Source organism: Pinus tabuliformis, chromosome 1_2 (assembly GCF_031772625.1).
Source record: "Pinus tabuliformis cultivar Carrire ecotype Pingquan chromosome 1_2, CPIR1, whole genome shotgun sequence".
Taxonomy (NCBI): Eukaryota; Viridiplantae; Streptophyta; class Pinopsida; order Pinales; family Pinaceae; genus Pinus; species Pinus tabuliformis.
The window spans coordinates 1,126,040,251-1,126,060,811 of record NC_142298.1 but is presented as its reverse complement, the minus strand read 5'-3'; positions in this window follow the sequence as shown (position 1 = coordinate 1,126,060,811).

Genomic DNA, 20,561 nt, shown 5'->3' with positions numbered 1-20,561 from the left:
TGTAACAGTCATTCTCAGGGATTCAACTTTTGCCCCTAAGACCTCTGTTTCCTCTTCTTAAAGCTATCTGTTGGGAACATATAGATAACTAGTGAAAATTCTTAAATGCTTTCACTGTTTGTGTTACCTGTTTCCAGTCTTTTAATCAAAAATATGTTCTATTAAACACCCAAATGGCCCTGTAAGTCCCATCTTTCATCTCAAAATTTCAAACACATACAGCTACAGACTCCATTGCCCAATGGTACTCAACCTCTCAGAAATCTACTTCACTAGAACCTAAAAGGAATTTCATCAACCAAACATAAACAAAAAACAGTGCACAATAGCTAGCCTAAAACCCTATAACAAACAGTTACAAATCATAAAGAGAGAGCCCTCTCTGATCACTGTTTGGCTAGAAACAGTGATCCAAAGACTGGTTAGTGGTTACCCCGGCCGTATTCCCTTGGGAGTCATAGGGAACAACCTGGGTGTTAACACTTTCCTCTTTGAAACTAAAGAAGACCAGAATCTCATCTTCAGAAATGGTCCCTACTTCATGGACTCAAGAGGTCTCTACCTGAACAGATGGCCCCTTGACTTTGACCCTGAAATGGACATTCCTAATGTTGTTCCGGTTTGGGTTCGCTTGCCTCATCTCCCTCTTCATTGTTGGGGAGATGATTCGGTTAAAGCCATTGGGAACGTTGTGGGAAAATACATCGACAGATGCGAGCCAAAGGACAACATGCATGCTTGTGCAAGGATCTGTGTTGAAGCCGACTTAGGAAAAGGCCTTCCGGAAGTAATAAAGATCAAAGTGGACCAATGGACCCATATTTAGCAGCTGGACTACAAACAAATCCCGTTCAAATGTAAGGTATGCCATGAATATGGTCATTTTGCTAATAGGTGTAGTAAACTAAAGGAAAATGAAATGAATGAAAATGTTGAAGCTAGCGAAGACACATGGGAACAAGTCAAAAGAAATAAATCAAACCCCAAACAGTCTGGCCCTAAACCAAAGCCTCCCCCTAAATTCCAAGCTGCTCCACTCCCCCCCTCCGCCCCCCCTCCCATCTTGACTCACCCATTACCCTCTACTTCAAACCCCTTTCGAATCTCTGGAGGAAGAAGATCCATCCTCCCCACTTTCTCCACCTCCAGTCACTGCTCTAGAAGTCTTGCACTCCCCTTCTCATATCCTCCCATTCCCGCCTCCCACCATTGATTGTATCCTAACAAGAAACAAAGTCAAAGAAGCAAGCAGTAACTCAGAGCCACCAAAAAAAGCAGGCAGGAAATCAAATAAAGAAATAAGATATGAAACAGCAGCAAAAGAAATGGCCACAGGTACTCAACAGCCAATGGACTCTTTTTTGGCCAAACAAAAAGGAAGTGGGTTGAAGACAAAGGAAAAGAGCGGGGCTCACCAAAAATCCAGTAAGTAATGATTTTGGTCTCTTGGAATAGCAGGGGCCTGGGTTCCTCTCTAAAATCCAACGCAGTCCGGGATCTTATCAATCAAGAGAAGCCAGATTTCCTTCTGATCCAAGAGACCAAAATGTCCAGCCAAGATTTCCAAAATTTCACAAAAAAACACAAAAGCTTTGCAGGAACAGCTACAGACTCACTGGGTGCCTCAGGAGGAATAGGCACATTGTGGAACAAGAGAAAATGGGACCTCACCAGACAAAACTCTACTCACTGGTGGGTTAGAACTGATTTCAAAAATAAAAGCACAAATTAAGAAGTCACTATGCTCAACGTTTATGCTCCAAACCATTACAGGGATAAAGCAAACTATTGGGAATCTATCAAAACAGAGTTGCAGGCATGTCAAAATAGGAAGGCAGTTTTAGGTGGTGACCTGAACCTAATAAGAAACATCGATGAAAACATAGGAGGGAAATATCTTGTTGACCCCTCTAGAGACGCTCTGGAAGAAATCATAGAAATCAACAAACTCATTGACATCCCACCATGCAATGGCAAATTTACGTGGAGCAATAAGAGAGCAGGAAACCATAACATCAAAGAAAGACTCGACAGGATTCTAATCCATGAAAGCATAGCAGCAAGATTCTCCTCAATAAAAAGTAAGATCGTCCATCCCATAGCTTCAGATCATAAACCAGTGGTCTTGATCCTAGATAGAATAGGAAATCTAGGCCCAATCCCATTCAAATACAATAAATTATGGGACAGCAAGGAGGATTTCAGCAAGATCATAAAAGAAAGTTTGGAGATGGAAGTCATTGGATCCCCGCACTATGTCTAGGAATCAAAATTAAAATTCCTAAAATCAGCAATCAAAAAGTGGGAAAAAGAGAATGCATCAATGGAGAAAATAAAAAAAATCGAGCTACATAGAAAATTGGAACAATGGACTCAGGAAAAGGAGGCTCAATAAACTTCAAAGGAAGAGCAAGCTCAGGAAAACGAAATCTTCAAGGAACTATACAGGCATAACAAAGCTGAGGAAAAGCAGTTGAGACAAAAATTGAGGTGCCTTTGGCTCAGCGCGGGTGATAAAAACACTTCCTTCTTCCATAATAATCTTAAGCTCAGAAGAGCTGGAAATCAAATTGATAAAATCACTATTGAAGGTAAAGATTTAAGAGAGCAAGAGGAAATCAAAGAAGCAGCCCAAAACCACTTCAAATCTCTATTAACTACAGAACATCAGCCTACTGACAGTGTGGACTTCCTCCTACTAGTAGAATGCAAAATCAATGAGCAACAAAATAGAGAGTTGGAACAGGAAGTCTCGGAGGAAGAAATCAGAGAAGCAGTGTACAGTATGCAGCCGGACAAGGCTCCCGGGCCTGATGGTTTCACAATTGCCTTTTACAGGACTCATTGGGATATCATAAAGAAATATTTCATCAGGATGGTCAAAAATATCTTCAAAAAAACCAAGATGGGAGAAAACACAAAAACTTCCCATTTGGTGCTTATCCCCAAGGAACCAAACCCCCTCTCCTTTGATCGCTTCAGACCCATTTCCCTCTGCAATGTCTCCTACAAAATTGTCACCAAAATCTTGTTAAATAGACTGAAAAAGCTCTTGCCCATTCTCATTTCAGAGAACCAAGGAGGATTTGTCCCCAAAAGACAAATAACGGATAATGTTATTTTGGTCCAAGAAGCAATACACAGCAGTTTGCATAGAAAGGAAAGAGGTATGATCATAAAACTTGACATGGCAAACGCCTTTGACAAAGTAAATCACCAATTCTTAGCAGTTGTTCTCCAGAAATTTGGAATATCCAACAAATTTATAAACATCATTATGGAATGCATATCAAATCCTTGGATAGCTCCCCTAATCAATGGAAGGCCCAGTCGCTACTTCCGTAGTTCCGGAGGATTGAGACAAGGTTGCCCCCTCTCACCCTTCCTTTACATCATCATGGCGGAAACCTTAAGCATACATCCAGAAAATCTAAGAAAACAAAAGGAGATTACAGGCATAAGTATAGCGAGATGAATAAAAGAAATAAATCACTCGCTCTTTGTAGATGACACTCTTTTAATAGGAGGAGCCTCGAGCCTAATTGCAAGGAGATTTAAGCGAATCTTAGACACTTTCATGGCTGTCTCAGGGGGACGGCTTAACAACAAAAAGTGCAAAATTTACATTTGGAATGTCTCGCTCCAAGTAATGCAAAGAATCTCTCTAATCATGGACATCCCAGTCCAAAGAAACTGGAGCCACTTTTCCTATCTTGGCCTTCCCTTGGCAAAGGAAGTTGTCAAGTCAGAGATTTGGAACAAGCAGATTGAAAAAATGAGAGGGATTCTCCAAAGTTGGGGGCTATCGTGGTTGAACCTTGCGGGCAGGACCATTCTCATAAAAGCTCTTCTTTCAGCCCTCCTGATTTATCAGTACGCTGTCACTTTGGCCCCAGCAAGTATTCACAAACAATTGGAGTTAATTATGAGAGGCTTTCTTTGGCAAGGAGGGAAACAAGATACAAAAAAATTCAGTTTGGTCCGATGGGAACAGGTGATCCTCCCCTTCAAAAAAGGTGGCATATCTATCAAAATCCCAAGTCTAACTAACAAAGCGATGGGCTTCAAACTTGTGTGGAGAATGTTAATGGAAAAAGGCAGCTGGTGGGTTGAGGCTCTCAAGAAAAAATACCTTAATGGGCAGCACTCCAAGGTTCTCACTGATTTTATCGTGGAAAGACCATGTACTCCAGCATGGATACTTATCAAAAAATTCATCCCCTAAATCAAAAATCATATATCAAAGTCCCCTGGAAATGGAAAAGATACAAACCTTTGAACAGATAGAATTATGGGCTCAGAGCCTAGAAGTCTTCTCCAGCAGTTCAAACCTCTAAAAATGTGGATGGAAGCTAAAAGAATTCATTCCCTATATGACATCTCAGTTTGGGAACACAATATTTGGTCTGCTTGGAGGGACCTTCCTCTTCCAAATCACCTCAAAAATCAGTGGGCAGATCTGAAGCGAACACTGATGGGAGCTGCTCCAACAAACAATTCTGCTCAAGACAGCTTCGTCTAGGACCCAAATGGAGGAAAGCTCATTATGAAAGATGGGTATCAAATTCTTCAATCTAGCAACAACCTAAACAACTGGAACCTTCAAACTGTAGTTTGGAAGAATGAATGCCTCCCAAAGATAAAAAAAATTGCGTGGACCCTCCTAAAAGGGAAGATCCTCACTGCTGAAAATCTAAAAAAAAAGGGGGATTCAAGGTCCCTCAATGTGTTGCCTTTGCTGCAAGGAGGAGGAGAGTAGTCAACGTTTATTCCTCGAGTGCTCCTTTGCCCAACACTGCTGGCACCAAGTCATCAGCCCCCTGAGATCTCCCAGAGTAAACTTCGATCAGCTCACAACACTTTACAGAAATTGGGAGAAAGGCTACCCCCATGCAAGAAAAGGCAAAGCCACAATTACCAGAATATGGAGATGCATTCCTCCTACTCTATGTTGGAAAATTTGGCTCTCCAGGAACAGCTGCATCTTCAAAAACCAAAAGCCAAACCCAGCTCTCACTTTGGCCAAAACTCTGGGCCTAGTTGCAGAAATGATAAGTGCCAACACTGTAAAAAAAATGATCACACCAACTGGCAGAAAGAAGAGGAAGAATGGTATAATAAATTCCCATTGGTCTACTCAATGAACAACCAATTCCCAGCAAAGTCGGGAAAGGGGAATAAAAATTGGAAACTCAAGGGAACTCAAATCGAAATTGAGCAGTGGATTCAAGAACAAAAGACTCTCACTCTTCAGTTTGATGGCACATCCAAAAACAACCCCGGACAAGCAGGAGCAAGGGGAATAATCACAGATCAAAATGGGCAAGTCATCATCACTTATGAATGGGGATTGGGAAATACTACAAACAACATGGCAAAGGCCTATAGCCTTTTACTAGGTACCTACATACTGAAAAAGTTACAAGCCAAAAATCTAGTCATAATTTGCGATTCCGCAATTATGATAGCAGCCATGGTTTGAGGGGGCGACTTCAAAAACCAGGCTCTCAATAGAATCAAACTCAAGATAGTGGATAATTCAAAACAGCGGGGAACATTCAATTCAAACACGTTAAGAGAAATAATAATGTCAAGGCAGATTCTCTAGCAAACAATGCAGTCACCAGACCCATAGGGCAGGTCCGTGAGAACAATAACACATATGAGAAACCAACTCCATAAGATGCCTCTCCCCTCAGTCGGGCTCGTGATCCAAGGCCCCAATAGTCACCTCAACAACAAGTCTGCCTCTCCCTTCAGAACTTGCAGCTGGATGTCTGATATTCTACACACTGACAATATCCATTCCCACTCCTTAAACACTGTCAATGAAATCCACAGATCAATAGAAAATTTGTACTGTGCAATGGACCGGGAAGAGTCTCATGATAAGATTTTTCAGAAGTTAGGCAGCAGTCATTTCACAATCCTTAGAGGCTGCTCAAGAAATATTCGAATCGAAATTCTAGACAGGAATATCTCAGAGCAGTCCGATCCACACTCAGAGGCTCTGAAGCTTGTGTGGGCTTATAAATAGCCCGTGGTGCTTCGGGTCAGTCATCTCAGTTTTGCTGTTGCACCCAACTCCTTCAGCAAAGGCTTGCGCTCCAGTTCCAGATCGCCTTTGGTGATCTTCAGCCATGGTTTCTCCTCAAAGCTAGCTATGAGAGGTATCTCTGAGCAACCCGATCATCATACAGAGGCTCTGACATCTGATTCGGTTTATATTTAGCGTGTGGTGCATTGGTTCCGCCACTCCATTGTTGCAGCTGCGCTCTTATCTCTTGGAAAAGGCACGTACCCCCATTCCAAATTATCCCCGGTGCTCATCAGCTGAAGAAGTTCTTCAAAGACAGCTCTGCGAGGTATTGTTTGTGCCTCTCGGGATTGTATTTTCATTCTTTGCTCTAACACTCATGCTATCTTTGTGATCCAGCCTCTTTCATCTTCGCTAACCTCTGTTACTCAGCTCTCTGTTGCTCTTTCTCTCGGTTTCCACCCTCTCGCTCTCCCCTCTATCCTTTATTCCCCTCTCAAAAGTTGCCTCTTCCCTCTTCCTGCGACTCTCTGCTTCTCACCCACTCTTTCCTGCGTAGTTCAACATTTTATCCTCTCTCCCCTGAACTGCTCCCCTGCCTCCCTCTATCTGATCTGCCTGCTACCTTCCTCCAGAACCTCTGTCAACCTTCACTCCCCTCTCTGTTGCAAGCTAGCTTAGTTCTGCCTCAAAATCTCCAAGATTACCCAAGACTCAACAACAATGTCAGAAAATCCTTTGGACCGTGTCATCACCAACAGCAGTTGCACCCTCTGCAAGGCGCACTGCTTCATGATTGCCCGCGTCATCAAGCATTTCAACGAACTCGAAGAAGAAGTTTAGTCAGAGAACAAATCCAAGAAGAAAAAACTTGAAAAACAGAAGGCAGAAATTGAAGGCTTAAAAGAAAAATGCAACCACTTGGAAGAAGCCATCAGCCACATAAGATCTATGAACCAAAGCATGCAAGGGGAGGCCTCAACCAAGAACAGCGACAAAAAAGACCAGGGGCAGCTGCCCGATGATTCGGTTAATCAGTTCTGGTGAATATGTCTTATGCATTGTAAATATTGTCTGCTACTAGGTCAGTTCATACGACAATACAGTCGGCTTGCCTTTCAAGTCTTAAATATCAAGCCTAGTGAATTGGATCAAGGGACTGCGTGCCCATTTTGGATCAATTCTACTTCGATTCCTCTAGTATCTGTAATGGGACTTGTCCCTCTGCTGAAGTTTTTATAATATAACAGTATTCGACCATGTTAAAAAAAAAGAAGGCATGTTCCAGATCTGAAGAAAAATCTAATTTCAATAGGGTAGTTGGGAGGTGAAGGCTATGTGACTACTTTTACAGATAAAACTTGGAAGGTCAATAAAGGGTCCCTAGTAATAGAAAAAGGAGAAAAGGTTGGTACATTGTATTTATGCAATGGTATTTCTAATTCTGTTAATACTTTAACCTCTACAGGAGAAGATATGACATTTTGGCATCATAGGCTTGGGCACATCAGTAAGAAGGGGATGTAGATTCTTCACTCAAGAAATTTGTTTCCAAGCTTGAAGCATGTTGAGTTAAAATTCTATGAGAATTGTGTTTATGGAAAATAGAAGAGAGTCAGATTCCTCAGAGTTGGGAAAGAAAAGAAGAGCGAAAAAATAGAGCTTGTGCATACATATGTATGGGGACCTGCTCAGGTATCATTTCTCAGTGGCTCTAGTTATTACGTTACTTTTATTGATGATCCAACCAGAAAAACCTAGATTTATTGTATTTGGAATAAATCTGATGTATTTGATACTTTCAAGAAATCGAAATCTTTGGTTGAAAATGAGACAGGAAAAAAGGTTGAGGTGTCTCAAATCAGACAATAGAGGTGAATATTGCAACAAAGAGTTTGATAGGTACTGTTTAGAGAATGGAATTCATAGAGAGAAGACAGTTCCAGGAACACCACAAGAATAGGGTGTGTCAAAAAGGATGAATAGGACAATCATGGAGCGTGCAAGGTGCATGAGATTGCATGCAGGATTTCCTTTACAATTTTGGGCAGATGCTATAGATACTATTGTTTATCTAATAAATATAGGGCCTTCAAGTTCCTTGGATGGTGGTATTCCAAAGGAGGCATGGACAAGTAAAAAGATAAACTACTCATTTTTAAAGACTTTTGGTTGTGAAGCCTTTGTCCACATTAATAAAAAAAATAGAACAAAGCTTGAGGAAAAATCAGAGAAATGTACCTTTTTCTGATATGGTGTTAATGATTTTGGTTATCGCTTTTATGATTATGAAAAACAAAAAATAATTACAAGCAGAGATGTCATATTCAATGAAAATGTTTTGTATAAGGATCAGCTGTAGGAAAAGAAATAAGAAAAATAAAACAAAGAATACACAGTGCTTGATGTGATCGCAGAAAAAGTGATGGTGCCTAAAAATCATAATGAGCAACAACCACAACAACAACAAGCAACTCAAACACCTGAAAGTAGAGTTAGAAGATCTACCAGGATAAGTAGACCCCCTGAACGATACTCTCCTTCATTATATTATGTATTGTTGGTTGATTCTGGTGAACCAGAATGTTATGAAGAAGTAGTGTAGGTAGAAACCAGGAAGGAGTGGGAGCAAACCATGAAAGAAGAGATGGACTCTTTAGCACATAACCAGACTTGGGACTTAGTCAGGTTGCCTGTAGGTAAAACATCATTGCATAATAAATGGTTTTACAAGTTGAACGAAGAAGATGGAGGTAGAAAAAGGTATAAAGCTAGACTTGTGGTGAAGGGGTTTGCATAGAAAAAGGGTATAGATTTTGATGAGATATTTTCTCCTGTTGTTAAAATGACTTCAATCAGAACTATTTTAAGTCTAGTAGCAGTTGAATATTTGCATCTTGAGCAGTTGGATGTAAAGACAACCTTTCTCCATGGGGATTTGGAGGAAGAGATATATATGCAACAACCATAAGGATATGAGGGAAAAGGGAAGGAGAAACTAGTGTGCAGGTTGAAGAAGAGCTTGTATGGCTTAAAACAGGCTCCAAGGCAGTGGTATTTAAAATTTGACAGGTTTATATCTGAATAAGGTTACACTAGATGTCACTCTGATCATTGTGTTTATTTCAAAAGGAAAAATGATGGCAGTTATATTATATTGTTATTGTATGTAGATGACATGCTTGTTGCAGGTTCTAACATGCAGGAAATAAATGTGCTCAAAAGAAAATTGGTGAACTCATTTGCAATGAAGGATTTGGGTGTTGCAAAACAAATCCTTGGTATGAGAATAACTAGAGACAGGAAGAATAAAAAATTAACATTGTCTCAGAGTGAGTACATAGAAAAGGTGTTGAAAAGATTTAATATGCAAAATGAAAAACCAGTTAGTATACCTTTGTCTAGCCATTTCAAACTAAGTAAGGAGGTGTGTCCCAAGACACAGGAAGAAATGACTTATATGTCTAAAGTTCCATATGCATCAACAGTTGGAAGCTTAATGTATGCAATGGTCTGCGCAAGGGCTTGATATTGCACATGCAATAGGAGTTGTAAGCAGGTACATGAACAATCCAAGAAAAGAACATTAGATGGTGCTGAAGTGGATTCTCAGGTATTTGAGATGTACAAAAAATCAAGCATTATGATTTGGTGGTTCAAACATTGCTTTATAGGGATATGTTGATGCAAATATGGTGGGTGATAGAGATAACAGGAGGAGCAGAACAGGGTATGTGTTTACTGTAGTTGTAACAAATGTCAGTTGGGTTTCAATACTAAAATGTGTTGTTGCTCTCAACAATAGAGGTAGAGTATGTTGTTGCTACAGAGGCTAGTAAAGAAATGATTCAGTCACAAAGCTTTCTAGATGAATTGGGTAAGAAGTAGGAGCTGGGTAGGTTATACAGTGACAGCCAGAGTGCCATACATCTTGCAAATAACTCTGCATTTCATTCCATGATGAAACATATACAGCTCAAGCATCATTTCATATGGTCAGTGTTGGAAGATGGACAATTGAAGCTGGAAAAGATACATGCTAGCCAGAATCCTGCAGATATGTTAACAAAAGTTGTAACCAGGGAGAAACTGAGATTCTGCTCAGTTTCAATTAGTATTCAAGTATGATGATGAATATGAGAAATAACCAGGTCCAAAGTGGAGGCATTGTCCAACAAATGAAGCAACAATGAAGTTGCTATAATCAGCCTCCAAGTGGGAGATTGTTGGGTGTGGATCCCTATTATCTCCTTTATTCAAAGGTATCACTGCATTGGACCCCAGTTCGTAATATGGCGGCAACGCCGCTCGTAATATTTGAACTGCAAGGGGGGTCCAGGGGGGGAGGACAACGATCTTTAGGAGCCTCCCCGTGGCAGGGTATCGGGGGCAGCGCCCCCAAAGCTAAAAATAGATGAAAATTGCCTTGTAAAATGTTGCAATTTCGTAGTCAATCTAGGCCATTAATTAGGTGGAGATCTGACATTAGAAGTTATGTTTAATTTAGGGATTTTTGCCCTAGAAGGCAACCCCTCGCTATATATGAGGGAATTGTATTACATCTATGTAGATATGTATTCTGAGTGAGAAAGAGAGAGGAGATTGTTTGAGAGCAAAGAGGGAATTACAACGGATTTGCTATAGGTTGTATCTCTTCAGTTTGCTGGATAATATAAAAGGAAGGATTGGTTGTTTCCATGGGCGTAGCCCAAATTGGGTGAACCATGTATATCTGTGTCTCTCTTGTTTTATGTGTTTTCTGTGTTTATATTTTTGCAATATATTTTGTGTGTTCCATTGCTCTGTAATATATATAATTTTCTAACATGAAGAGACTTTTTAGCTAAAACAGTTCCATTCGCCCTCATATGCCTCTCTTCATGCGGTTGAAGCCTTCTAACCACATTGCTAAGCCTCACTCTGTGTGTTTGGGGCTTATGCTAGGTAAAAACCCTCTCTGGTCAGTTTAGATCTCTGGGGCATGCTTCCTTATGCTTTCCAACATCTATACCAGCCTTTGAAGTCTCTACATTACCCTTCATTCAAGTCTCTACAACTTGCACGTACTTTTTGCATTGTTCATCCAATTGAACCATGATCACATATTCCTGCACTAGTAGTCCATGTAGTCATAAAGAAAAATTGAGATGACATACTCCATAGACAATTCCTTCACAGAAAATGTGCACAAGGTGACACCATAAGATGACTCATCAATCAAGTCAACACAATGTGATACAATCATAGTAAACTATGATGATCATAGTTAGGTTGACATCAATGCAAATTTCCATCAAGGACAACAACTAATTCATAATTCCAACAATCTCGCCCATTGGACTTGATGAAAACCCTTTCAAACCACCAAGTCTCTCTCCCCCTTTGACATCAAATGTAAAGGGATGAAATGAATCGAGAGAAGAACCCCCCTGCAATTCTTTGACTATACAAATCTATTTTTTTGATGTGAAACAAAGAGCTTAACTACCAATGCTCCCCTTAAGCATATACTGGGTCATCTAGTGACATGCAATAAGGTACATGAAGCAAGCATAAATACATCCATAAGCATGATTAAGCCAACCGTTCATCTGTCAAAGCAACATGACTAAATTCGCCATGGTTTCCATCATAAAAAATATTCTCAATAATTCACTTTATTTTCATCAATATATCCATCAATAGTAGCATATGATTACAACATATGTGAACCAATTATCAATGCATAACTCACATACCCAGACATCAGATCAATAAAATAATATCAACACCATAATGAAAACAATAAGTTGTTAGAAGCATGAATGATGCTCCCCCTAAACTTGTCATATCTCATATGCTCCCCCTAAACCTGTTGCATCTATACATCATAGATGCAACATTAGTAGCATAAATCATCACCAAAAATAACAGTATATGAAATCATCATCAATGCAATGTTCCCCCTGAGATGATGCACCATTGATCCTGTAGAACTGCTTTTCATCTTCTGCTTTTCATGAGGCTATGTACCTCACATTTACTTCATCAGTCCCCATTAGGAGTATTCATTAAGTACAATGGTCTGTAGTAGGGGCCATCTTCCCTACATCTCTGGTCGTTGTTCCTTCCTCCTCAAAATTTGTTTATAATTTCTATTCATGTGTTCAAAGTTGTTATGATTATACAATCTCATGTGACTAGAAGCATGTTTGCTTTAATTCCATCCGCCTGGCCTATAATTAGTGGCCTTATGCCCAAATGAGTTATAAGTAAAATAATATCCATAAAAAAGTGTCTTATAATAGATACTGATCTTGATGGACTTAATTTGTTTTATTTTTGGAGTCTTGTGTTGATCTTTGTCATTACCTTGTGGATCTGAAACTTTAATAATTTTATCCAATGCCTTTATTAATTAAACGATATTGTTATTCGTTAACAATATTATGTAGTGATTTAGATGCCTTTACCCACTTTTTATTCCAATCTGATTCTGATTTTGTTTTCTCATAATATTCCTTTAGAGTTATAGAGTTTGTTTCATTAAGACCTCCTCTCTTCTATTGGATACTTCTAAATGAGCCTTTAACATGTTTAATTCCTTGACCATAATTCTTTCTTTAGTTTCTAGTTCTTTGTATGCATTCCCGAGTCTATCAATTTCTCTTAATGCTTTAAGAAAATCATCTTCTTCACAAATATTTGATTTAGTAGTCAACTCATCTTCAAGAGCCATAAGTGTTTTGTAACTAGCATTAGATTGTGAGTCTAAATCTACGTGATCATGAGATGTGCCTTCACTATCTTCATTAGAATATATGCTTTTCTTTGCTGAGAATTTATTTTTGACATTTTTCTTGGAGACATCATTTCCTTTTTCTTTCTTATGATGATTTTATTTATATGGGAATTTGGCTACATAGTGACCTACTCTTCCACAAGGAGAACATTTAAAGGGAAGTTTACCTTTGAATTTACTAGTTCCCAATTGCAAATTTCATACAAAGTTCAACTCTTTTAGGTTCATCCTTTTTTTTTTATTTACATGAAGCTTTAAAAGAAGCTTCTCTAATCTATGTTGTATCCCCTTTTGTTATAATCTCATAAGGTGTCAATATCCCATGGAGTTGTTCTATAGTAAGACTTTTCAAATCCTGCATTTCTTAAATGCGGGAGACTTTGGCATTGAACTTAGGGGTAAGTGATCTCAAAATCTTTTTAATAATAGTTAGATCTTATATCTTGTCCCCATACCCTTTCATAGTGTTAGCAATCTTGCTTACTCTAAGGAAAAAGTTTGTAATTCTTTCATTATCATGCAATCTAAGAGAATCGTATTGAATTCTATATGATTGAAGTTCTTCATTTTTTACCTTAGTATCACCTTCATTGCTCTCGACTAGCTTATCATATTTTTCTTTTACGGTGTTTAGCAGCATAATTTTCACAAAATAAGATTTTTCTAGTCCTCTCAAGATAACATTTACTACCTTTGCATTGTTCTCATACTACTTATTTCTTGCTTCATCAGTGGAAATGGTGGCTGGATATTGATATCCACCTTCAACAAATGCCCATAAATAAGATCCTAGAGACTGCAAGTATGATCTCATTCTGATAATCCAAAATATAAAGTTAGATCCATTAAACAAGGGTGGCTTGGTAGAAAATACTCCTTCTTGAATGCTCATCTTGTTAGATCTCCGTTCAAGTGATCAAGCATCTTTTGAGGCACTTGGATCTCATTCCAATTGTTAGAAATATTGAGAGTTGGGGTGAATCAATATTTCATTCCTAATTCAACTTTGCTTAGATTATGCATTCCTTTCCAAAATAGCCTTGTTCATTTATTCCATTAGAAGTTCACATTTTTATGGATTATAGATTATTTAGAGACCATAAGTGTTACAATAAAAAATGTCACCATGACTATTTGCAGTTAGTATGGCTCCATCCACTGTCATAATATCCTCCTTGGCAAGTCTCATGCCTCTGCTCTTCATGTCAAACTCCAAGAAAGAGAGAAAAGTCATTTAAAGTCAATTATCTCTGGTACGCAGTTTCTATTAGCCTTACCTGCGTGTACGCAACCCAAGTTCACAATATCTGCGTACTTGTACGCTCTGTATGTAAAGGGGTGGGTGCGTATCCCTGTAAAGGTCAAAAGGCGCGAGTTTCATCTTAAAAAAGTTACTTGTGGTCAAATATAGAGCATTCTAGAAGATGGTTTGACGTGTATTGAGCGCCTCCAGATGGTTCATGTACCCCAAAGAAAGAGGAACTTATCCCATGAAGAGGGGAGCTATCCCATTGAAAGAGGGGCTTATCCCATTCATGGTGGAACTAATTAACATCCTCCAAAGCACTATAAATACAGGCATTGGGCCAGAGGGAGGAGAGGTTGAAAGCTGAACATTCCTAAGGGTAGATGCTGCTGGAATTAGGACTTCCTTGTAGAAGCTTGTGAGGAGAGATTCCCATCCTTTCTTGTTTCATTTGGAAGTGGGTGAGCTGATCAGAGTAAAGGAGAAATCTTGTTGGACCCTGGGAGGGACCTGCACAACACCAAGGCTCAGATTGTAATGGTTTCTTTTGTTTCCTATTAATACAAATAAGTCCATTCTTCTCAACAATTTGTTATTTATGAGTTGTTTCATATACTCCTTGGTCTATATGTTAAATGTGTTTTATTTTATGAGATATTTAGGTGCTATTTAATCGTTTGATTGTTAATGAATGCAGGTTTCGAAGAGAAGGAGGAGCTCATCCGGATCAACGAGGCTGGACTACTACAACAGCGTTGGGTAACAGGTAGGATCTAAACATTTGATTTCTTATATTGTAAATGCATATTTAGAGAAGGATTGCTCTTAATTTTCTTGTTTGTCACTAGAAAGCCTTAAGCTTCTAGGGAGGTTGGCTTTGTCCGCAAAGACGACTCTTTCCACATGACAAAATGGCGACTCCGCTAGGGAACGAAAGCTAGTCTACAGTCACAATATGGCCATTGTGAGGGAAAGACATCACGCGAAAGAGTGTCGATACGACAGCTTTTATTGCATAAACATAGTCTCGTCCAAGGAGTAAATTGAAACCCAAGGGACCTCGAACTACCATAAGATCAATACAGACAGTTTTACCTTCCAAGGTAATGGAAAAACGAGGAAGGATCCCTAAAGGTTCACTAATGGTTCTGTTAAAAGCTTTCAGATTCTGCGTAATAGGCGCAAGCTGAGGGGAACCCAAAGCTTTCCAAACAGTTGAGGATAAAATACTAACAGAAGCACCTTCATCTACCTATGTACGATGTATGTTCCTACTACCAGCCTTAACAATGATTTGGAAAGGGATGGAGGAAGGAAGACGAGGTTTTGTCAATCTATTCCAATCAAAGGAAAAGACCTCAGTACTTGGAGGGGGTTCTGTAGAAACAGGTGAAATGCCCCCCGGCATAGCAGAATCTGATGTAACAAGAAGAACATCAGCGGTATGAAATTTACTCTCGAAAGGGAGAGTGTGATTGACCGAATGTGAAATTGAATCGACCACTTGATCAACTAATGGATCATCAACCTGAGTGACATGAGTTTCACTCTCCAATGGAAGAGTGTGATCAACTGTACTTGAAATTAGATCAATCACTCTGTCAGTTGACGGTAGGTTGGGAGAAAGTTTACGGTAACCAGTTGGAAATTCTTGCTGTGGAATAGTAAGGTTTTCCAACAATTTTGAGGCTTCATCCATGTGGGGGCAAATGTGATTTTGATGACTCCCTTTGCATAAATTACAAGGAAACCTAACTTTACCCTTTTTCCCAGGAACCTGACTATCACTGGTTGATGGATCAATAGAAAGTTGATGAGATTTTTCTGACCATACTTCCAAGACCTTTGGAATACCAGGACAATTGACAAGGAAGTGGTCACCCTTACAAAGCCTGCAAAGGTATTTGGGTTTACGATGCATGTCGGAGTTTTCCTCAACACAACTAACACTTACAGTCGTGGTTGGTTGGTTGACTTCTTTCTTATCTTGCTTCTTCTTCTTCTTCTTCTTCTTCCCTTTCTTCTTCTTCTTAGCCTCCTGGTTACTAGCATCAAGGCTTTTACCAAGCGAAGAGGAAGAAATGGAGGAATAAAAATTAGGCGAAGAAGGTAAAGGGTCAACAGAAGGTTGGTGATGTTGAGATGGTGAACTCTGTTGAGGTGAAGCATTCGGTTGAGGTGGAACAATTGGAGTATTTTGGGCCAACGAAGTTGAAAATAACCATATCGGTAAACCTATTGTAAATCCAGGTAATGACAAAGTAGCCATATAAGGAGGACCAACATTTCCAAAGTAAGGAAAAGTACTAGGATTCTCGTTAGGAGGGGTTCCTAGGTTGGTAAATTCCGGAACGTTTGCCATTATATTCAACTTCAGTGAATTTTATTAACAATTTAAAACTAAAATTAACAATTAACAATTCACAATTCACACCTAACAATTAAAATTCACAATTCACACCTATGGTCTCTAAAAGTAAAAACAAACAAATTAACACGCGCTATCAAATCTAGGAGTCAAACCACACACAAACAGTAGCCTTCCGGACCGAAAACACTAGTTGGTGATGAAATCCAACATCGCAGAATTCAGTACAGAAGTGGCGGGTGGAACAGTTACCCTGGCAACCTGCTTAATGAATAGACTAGACCAAGTTCCTCCACTTTAACCGTCTCGAGTGAAGTGAACCCCCCAGAAAATCCAAGTGAGTCTAGCCGACGTCTACTCCAGGTACAGTGGGATCTTCCCTCCACCATCACCTTGGGTAGAACCCTAAAGATAATAGTCACTAAGGTCACCAACAGCAACAAATACACCTGGGGGAACAGTCTACGACCCGATAGCATGCAAGGGCAGAGTAACAAGCTCAATCCCCTTGCCGGCTCCTTGACAATAATCCAAGGTTTACCGACAAGTGACCCCAGGCTCCTCGACAATAATCCGAGGTTTACCATTTGTAGTACGTGCGTATCTGGCATCTTTCCCAATGAAGGAGGATTGATCCCCTCACTGGTTCGGACACGGTCTCGTGCTTCTCCTTTAAGAGGAGCTTTCCCAGAGTATAAATGTAACAGCTGGATTTATCCTACCACAAGATGAGCTACTTGTTTGGTTTTTCTGTCTTGGAGAGTTAATTACTCTCCTACTCCAAGACACTAGCCTAAGCTATGTTGGTGTATCAGAGCCCTAGAAAATAAAAATATTACTAGATGAATTTTAATTAAGCGCTGTGTTATTAAGGCTGTTATTACTCAAAGGGGTAAATGGATACGAAACCAATGGTGTTATGACCCAACTCAACTGAATGCAATCAAATATGATAATGTAATCTTTTCAATTCGATGAATCCTAACTAAAGTAAGGAGAGAGTTTCCATTCACTTCCAACAATGCAAAAAATTGATCACTAAGAGAAAATATAACAAATTCTCTAATGCACTAATTTTATCAAGAAAAACTAATGCAAATCAATTCCAAACCATTTTTTATTTTTATTTTTGTGTAAATTCAAATCAAAGAAAACTGATCTAAATCTACGATTGATTTTTCAGAATGTAAACTATGCAATTGTAATCTATGCACAATTCACTTGAAAAGTATGCAAATGTAATTTATGCACATTTTTCATTCATATTCTGAAAATGAGAATTCTAATTATGCAAATGTGATCTATGCAAGAGAATTCTCAAACACAAGATGATTCTAATGTGATCTAAGAACCAATCAAGTGCAAGTCGAGAAAATTGGGTGAGAGTTCCAAAGATCAAAAAATAAAAACACTCAAAGGCGATTAACACTCATACACAATTTAGCCCCCCCGGCGAATGAGGGGGAATTTTTTTTGCAAAAACAAAAGCAAAAAGATGCAAAATTGTGAAAAGACTGAGACAAACCTCCAAGTAATGACCAAAAGAAATCAAATTTAGAATTTCTCAAAAAAGAGACTCAAAACACCCAATTGATGAAAGCTTAAAGTAGGAATGCCAATGAAATAAGCTTAGATGAAGATCTCTGACAGGTAACCAGTGGATCTGGGCAGTAAAAACAAATTAAAAACAAAATCTAAGAGGCAAAAAGGAAAAATTGAAATTTTCTCAAATTTGACAGGGGTACGCAGGCAACCTATTTGCACAGGTGCGGGTACGCTCTGTGTACAAAGCTGCAGTGCGCACTGTGCTTAACTCAGAGGGTGTGTACTGCTAGCAAAACCAAGAAAAACTAAAATCTAATTTAACCCTAAGCTATCCCACCCAAATGCACAGTCAAACAGCCAAAAACCAGAAAGCAATCGACTTTTCTCAGATCAAAATATCAAATCAAAAAGTCGATTGCTTTTTGAGTTCTTTTTGATTTGATATTTTGATCTGAGAAAAGTCGATTGCTTTCTGGTTTTTGGCTGTTTGACTGTGCATTTGGGTGGGATAGCTTAGGGTTAAATTAGATTTTAGTTTTTCTTGGTTTTGCTAGCAGTACGCACCCTCTGAGTTAAGCACAGTGCGTACTTGTACGCACTGCAGCTTTGTACACAGAGCGTACCCGCACCTGTGCAAACAGGCTGCCTGCGTACCCCTGTCAAATTTGAGAAAATTTCAATTTTTCCTTTTTGCCTCTTAGATTTTGTTTTTAATTTGTTTTTACTGCCCAGATCCACTGGTTACCTGTCAGAGATCTTCATCTAAGCTTATTTCATTGGCATTCCTACTTTAAGCTTTCATCAATTGGGTGTTTTGAGTCTCTTTTTTGAGAAATTCTAAATTTGATTTCTTTTGGTCATTACTTGGAGGTTTGTCTCAGTCTTTTCACAATTTTGCATCTTTTTGCTTTTGTTTTTGCAAAAAAATTTCCCCTCATTCGCCAGGGGGGCTAAATTGTGTATGAGTGTTAATCGCCTTTGAGTGTTTTTATTTTTTGAGCTTTGGAACTCTCACCCAATTTTCTCGACTTGCACTTGATTGGTTCTTAGATCACATTAGAATCATCTTGTGTTTGAGAATTCTCTTGCATAGATCACATTTGCATAATTAGAATTCTCATTTTCAGAATATGAATGAAAAATGTGCATAAATTACATTTGCATACTTTTCAAGTGAATTGTGCATAGATTACAATTGCATAGTTTACATTCTGAAAAATCAATCGTAGATTTAGATCAGTTTTCTTTTATTTGAATTTACACAAAAATAAAAATAAAAAATGGTTTGGAATTGATTTGCATTAGTTTTTCTTGATAAAATTAGTGCATTAGAGAATTTGTTATATTTTCTCTTAGTGATCAATTTTTTGCATTGTTGGAAGTGAATGGAAACTCTCTCCTTACTTTAGTTAGGATTCATCGAATTGAAAAGATTACATTATCATATTCGATTGCATTCAGTTGAGTCGGGTCATAACACCATTGGTTTCGTATCCATTTACCCCTTTGAGTAATAACAGCCTTAATAACACAGCGCTTAATTAAAATTCATCTAGTAATATTTTTATTTTCTAGGGCTCTGATACACCAACATAGCTTAGGCTAGTGTCTTGGAGTAGGAGAGTAATTAACTCTCCAAGACAGCAAAACCAAACAAGTAGCTCATCTTGTGGTAGGATAAATCCAGCGGTTACATTTATACTCTGGGAAAGCTCCTCTTAAAGGAGAAGCACGAGACCGTGTCCGAACCAGTGAGGGGATCAATCCTCCTTCATTGAGAAAGACGCTAGATACGCACGTACTACAAACGGTAAACCTCGGATTATTGTCGAGGAGCCTGGGGTCACTTGTCGGTAAACCTTGGATTATTGTCAAGGAGCCGGCAAGGGGATTGAGCTTGTTACTCTGCCATTGCGTGCTATCGTGTCATAGACTGTTCCCCCAGGTGTATTTGTTGTTGTTGGTGACCTTAGTGACTATTATCTTTAGGTTTCTACCCAAGGTGACGGTGGAGGGAAGATCCCACTGTACCTGGAGCAGACGTCGGCTAGACTCACTTGGATTTTCTGGGGGGTTCACTTCACTCGAGACGGTTAAAGTGGAGGAACTTGGTCCAGTCTATTCATTAAGCAGGTTGTTGGGGTAACTGTTCCACCCGCCACTTCTGTACTGAATTCTGCGATGTTGGATTTCATCACCAACTAGTGTTTTCAGTCCAGAAGGCTACTGTTTGTGTGTGGTTTGACTCCAAGATTTGATCGCGCGTGTTAATTTGTTTGTTTTTACTTTTAGAGACCATAGGTGTGAATTGTGAATTTTAGTTGTTAGGTGTGAATTGTGAATTGTTAATTTTAGTTTTAAATTGTTAATAAAATTCACTGAAGTTGAATATAATGGCAAACGTTCCGGAATTTACCAACCTAGGAACCCCTCCTAACGAGAATCCTAGTACTTTTCCTTACTTTGGAAATGTTGGTCCTCCTTATATGGCTACTTTGTCATTACCTGGATTTACAATAAGTTTACCGATATGGTTATTTTCAACTTTGTTTGCCCAAAATACTCCAATTGTTCCACCTCAACC